Source organism: Suricata suricatta, chromosome 7 (genome assembly GCF_006229205.1).
Source record: "Suricata suricatta isolate VVHF042 chromosome 7, meerkat_22Aug2017_6uvM2_HiC, whole genome shotgun sequence".
NCBI lineage: Eukaryota > Metazoa > Chordata > Mammalia > Carnivora > Herpestidae > Suricata > Suricata suricatta.
Window position 1 is genome coordinate 18,684,050 of NC_043706.1, and position 6,000 is coordinate 18,690,049.

Genomic DNA, 6,000 nt, shown 5'->3' on the forward strand with positions numbered 1-6,000 from the left:
CACTGAATATTTTACAACCAAGTAAAGTGTACTTTTGCAAAAATGAAAGGAGTGTGTGCTTTGGCTTGTAATTTTCACCGCTGTGGTGATCAACAGGGTCACCACTCCCAGCACCCCAGCATGGCTAAATCCCCAAGAATAAGTCCCCCTGTCAACCTTCAGTAAACTGCATGAGGAATTAACATGGATGTTCTATTTCTTCAAAATGCAGAACATTTCTCTACAGCAATGTTGATTCCCTCGATTACTATTAGCGAGCTTCAGATTATTTCTGTTCTGTTTTTGAAGTCTACCGTCGTAATAGATTTTAATAGACCCTTTACCTCTGGTTCAGATTGCTGTTCTTCAAGTGCAGCAATCTGAATTCTGCTGAGAAAAATTTTTATTTGAGTACATAATGAGTTTAGCTAGACCTCCAAATATTGCTGTGTTGCTTTAGTCAGTGAATTAGTGCTGTGCATACATCCATCCATGTTAAGGGTGCAAATTAAAACAAAATCTCTCTGGAATGTTGTATCTAGGTTCTTATTTCTCCTCTTCGTCTTTCTTACTATATTTATGATGGCCTCTCACTGAAGCTTTATCAGTGTGTTTTTGGCAGCTAGGTATGACCCATTCCACCAGCTAAATCATCAATAAACTTGACTTCATTTGTCCAATTAGACACTTGAAGATATATCTACCCTTATTAGCAGGTAATTCCTTATGTTTTTCTTTTGGCCTGGTTTATCCACACAGTTTTTAAGAATTCCAGGGACTTCTTTATACCAAAAAGGGCCAGCCATGTTTCAGACACAAGACAGAAGGAACTCACGTGTGCCACTGTCTGCACAGCCACGGGCCTCTCTGTTGAGCACTAGCCCCATGAGGCCTAAAAGATCCTCATCTGTGTCTGCAGAAGCCCTATGCCAGCCAGATTGCCTAGCAAGGCACCGAGATACCAGTGCTTGAACTCTACTTGCTCATGTCATAAGTTTCTAACACCAGCGGGTGGGGGCCTGAGTGAATAGTGAAGTCCTTAATGGCTTTAACTTCAGCCACATTGTTTACTAGAAATTGTTTTTATCCAACAATAGTTGACTATGAGAGTTTTTGTTCTTTGTTATTGTTGTTGCTATTGTTGCATTTTATAAAGGGGTTGAATTCGGAGTTCCTTACTCAGCCATTTTCATTGATGTTCTGTATTATCTCTTAAAGCTAGATTCTGAAAGTGGAACTAGTAGGCCAAAAATATGGCAGTTTAAAAGGATAAACATTTATGTGTATATGTGCTATAGATTTAGATAGGTAGATAGATATATAAATAGATGATAGATAGACAGATCACAATTGCCCTTCAGAAAAGATGAACAAATACATAGCCACAATTACACTGAATGGAGTTTGCCCAATATTTTAGTAATCTTTTTGACTATAGTCAAAATTTCGCTTTCTATAACTTAGTGAGATAACGTTATATTTGATATAAGAGATCACACGGCTATCAGAGCTCAGGGTCACTGTCTGCCTTTGAAAAATGATACATGACGAGCATGTATTTTCAAAGCATGGCACATTTCAGTACTGGTTTGTTATGAGATCATACTTGTTTGTAATATCTATTTTCTAGCAATGTTTCTTCCCAGTAATCAATGAAGTCCATAAAATAAAATAGTACGATTATATTATTAGCTGATTTTTCTAGAACAAACACTTGAAATAAATGACTCCATACAGAAGGATAAGAAATTACAATCCTAGGGGCACCTGTGGGGCTCAGTAGGTTGAGCATCTGACTTCTGCTCAGGTCATGATCTCATGGTTTGTGAGTTCAAACCCCGCATCAGTCTCTGTGCTGACAGCTCCGAACCTGCTACAGATTCTCGATCTCCGTCTCTCTCTGTCCCTTCCCCACTCACACTCTGTCTCTCTCTATGTCTCAAAAATAAATAAACGTAAAAAATAAATAAAAAATAAAAATCCTAAAACCACTCTAAAATCATATTGCAGTAATTGGAAAGAGACCTGTCTTGCACACAAGTTGACTCAGAAGTAACAACAAACAAGTTTCTTTAGCAATATATTCCAAGCTAATTATCTTCCTATTCCCTTTTCCCCAAACCTTTCAGGCCAAAGCATTGATGTATATTCACGACACATACAACTCACTTAAAGAAGTAAATTTGGAATCTTCCATGATGAGTACAAAGAGAACTATTAAAATTGTAGAAGCACATGAGAAGGACCAATATGAGCCATAAAGCTACCTGCTACTGGTCAATGAGAGATAATTCTGGGTAATTGGTCCAGATGGTAACTGAAGAAGTTCCTCAAATCTCCAGCCCAAATCACTGCTACACACCTGTCCATTCTTACCCACACACTCTGGACTCTAAGGAATTCCTATGGATGAGCCATAGGAGTATGGCTGAGTACAGAGATGTCCCAATAATTCATTCCTTAGAAGAGAAAGTGATGATTGAGTTTGTTTCTCTGAATCTAATTCTCAAACACAAAGAAAGATTGTAAATAACAGGAAACTTAGGAGAAAGTGACCTTGTCATTTTGTTATTACTAATTCTGGTATAGGCTGAATGCCACCCAATTTGATACTAAGAATATGCATTTCAGGAATTCTGACAACAATTGGCATCATCCACCATAGGAAGATCTAAAAGGGAAGATATCTCAAGAAACATGGACAATGCTCTCTAATGGTGATTCTGGCTTGTAATAGTCTTGAAAAGAAAGAAAATATACCGTCTCAAAGGTGCTCTTAAGGCATCAAATATTTCCCAAGAAATTCAGGTTTCTAAAGATCACATACAAAGAAGTAGAAAGATGTATAATAAAGAATACATATAAGAGATGGTTAAGAAGAATGATAAAGAAGCAAATAATGCAAAAGGGCCACCAAAGTTTAGGTATCCTGGAGGAAGCAGACTCTAAGAAAGTCTGTAAGAGATTCGACAAGACAGGAAAAATTAAGGTGTCCAAAGATCTCTATTTCTCTTAACCTATTTAGTTGTATATGTCAAGCACCTAACTATTTATGCTTAATCACAAAAGGTACCTATTAACTCACACAAGCGGGAATTATAGTAGATACTCTAATGAAACAGCTGGATTCGGGAGTTCAAAGAATGTTATCAGATCTCTCTCTCTTTCTTCTCTCGCTTTCTCTCTCTCCCTTATTTCCACCTATGTTGGCTTCTTTCTTGATACTGCCTTTTTTGTATTGTAGCATAGCTCTAGGGTTTGATCATTCTTAATAATTCATATCTTGGGAGGAGATTTTCTTTCTTTGGTTCCCCTCTGCACTCATCTGTTTCCTCATTTCTGGAAAACAGCTTTCTGATTGGCTTGCTGTATGATTGATGGCCCTATTAGGAGTTGGAAGAGTAGTTCTAGAGGATTTACTAGGAGGAACTAGTAGTTCTAGTTAAAAGAAAAAAAAAATGGCTTCTGTCACCAGAAGAGCTTGTTCAGTAAACCAGACGTCCTCTTTGCTGTCTGGAGATACGCATTCATGGAGCCAATGTAGACGTAGCTCCCTGCCTTTCTCCCTGCCTTTTGTTCAAGAGGCCATTAGTTCTAAAGGGAAAACAGTCATTCAGCAGAATGCCTGGGAATAATACCTTCAGGATGTAGGAGAAATATATAAAGTCAGTGAAATTGATGATTATCATAAACAGTCCAGGAATAAACCCAAACTGTGTATGACAAGTGAAACAGGATGTTGGCATAGTTGCTAGTTATGCTCAAAGATAATTAGTCTTGTATATGCAGAAAATTTCTCCAGGGACAATGGGTTCCTATTAAAAGGAATGGTGTCGTGTGTTTTCCTGCATTCAAAACAGTTTTTTTTTATCCATTTCATCACACAAAAGAATTAAAGGCAAAGAAAGAAGGAAAGGAAGGAAGGAAGAAAAAAAGAAAGAAAGAAAGAAAGAAAGAAAGAAAGAAAGAAAGAAAGAAAGAAAATCTCCATCTTGTATTTGATTTTGGCTTCCATAGAATTAGGATAATCTACTTTCCAAATGTGTTTTAATTGCTAATTATGACCTCGTGCTCTATATTAGCAAATGTTATACAAAATTTAATTTATGTTTTTGGTGTTATACGATTATTGCTGAAGTCTGAAGTGAAACTGAACCATAAAACTTAAATTGTAAGCTTCCATTAAAACTGTGGAGTTAGGTTAACAATATGGCATTTCAGGGGATTTCCAGGCTGTAATCTTGGGGGCAAAGGTGGGAGTAAGGAAGTCACATAATTTGTTCATTCCACCTAACTATTTTTTGAAACATGGTAGGTTAATATGTGCCATTTTATCACCACTTTTCAGGTGTTTGGTGATATCAGTGGCCTAAGGTTTATCCCCACAGAAGTGGCCACAGCAATTCAGGGGCATATAAACGAAATGGACAGTACATCGGAAGACTCCATTGACATTAAATCAAGAGAAATGAAAAGAATCCATTAAAAGGAAAAGGTATATTTTTCCTACTGACTAAATATTTCACTCCTCTGTAGGTAAGTGCATCAACTAAGTAGGAGCCACCAAGTGGTATTTTGTTCTTGTTTTCTTAAAGCTTCACGGTGGCCTGCAAGTCATGGACAGACCAGTCTGACTTCTTTTTCAACCTACTGCCTTATAATATGCACTTTACTGTAAGTTAATAACTGGAGGATTAGGATGAGACTTGAATGTCACTACCATTGATTTTTTTTCCTTCCTCACCTCCAGTCTTGCAATTGTAATTTGTTACAGTTTTGATCACCAGGCTCTAACTTCTGCTTTCACTTAACAGTTTGGGTTCTAATTGCATACTTCTGCCTTCCCCATTACAACATGCCTTACCCGTGGACAGAGAACTTTCCCAATGTACCTTCCTATTAACAGCACTTGGAAGGGTGCTCGTCACAACTCAGGAGCTTAATAAATATTTGCTGTTGATAGGATGGTGTGAAAGACATTGGGGGTGTGGTGGTGATAGAGGGCACGTCTTTATGGTGATGTCAGTTACAGTACAAAGAAAGTCAGAAAAAGGGGGGAAACTGGAATAAAATAAATTCTATGAAAGACTTGTATCAGCACAAAATGTACTGAGAAGGAATAAATGTATAAATTAGATTTCTGCATCTTAAGCTACATTTCATTAGATGCTTAGTTCAAGTTGATAACTCAAATATAGTTGAACAAATGACATGGTAATTTTTTTATTTAGCTGTCATTCACTTGAGTGAATTAATAAAAATGCCTACTGATTTTTTTTTTTTTTTTGCCTACTGATATTTTAAAGCTGTCACTTTTATTTAAACTCCCTTCACTAAAATGTAAGCTTTATGAGGACAGGAATCATTGTTTCCTTTATTTACTTTTGCCCTCCTCAGTCCATAATAATGTACTTTGAACTACTAAGTGTTCAATAAGTTTTTCTTGGATGAAAGAATAAAGTGATAGGTCAAGATTAAGATCTTATATTTAATGTGTTATACGTAAGTGAATTGAGTAAACAATACAGAGATAAGCAAAAAAAAAAAAAAAAACAACCTCACTTTTCATTGTTGTGTGTTTCCTTTAGGAACTGGTGGTCCCAAGGGAAGAAATGGCATAATAAAGAAAAGCAATATTTTCTGACTCATGAAGATGTTCATGTCCACATCCAAGGAGTCTCTTACATTATTACAACATATGAGTTGTTTGGTATTTTTAAATGGAAGTCTGTAGTGCTTTGTTGCTTTTGTTGCTTTAGATATGTTTTCCTTGTTATTAAACTTATCTTACTGAGCCTTAGGCACTATGTAATAGATTCAACATGTGAGTCATTCTAACACTTTTATAACATGATGTGTGTGTTTGCGTGCTTATGCATGTGTGTGTGCGTGTGTGCGTGCATATGTGTATTAAGTAGAGATTGACTAACATGTTTTTTTTTAAAGTTCCCTCTTCTTGTTAAATATTCATGGACTCAGTGCTCTAATCCAATCCGACACTCAAGAATTTGGCACTATCTT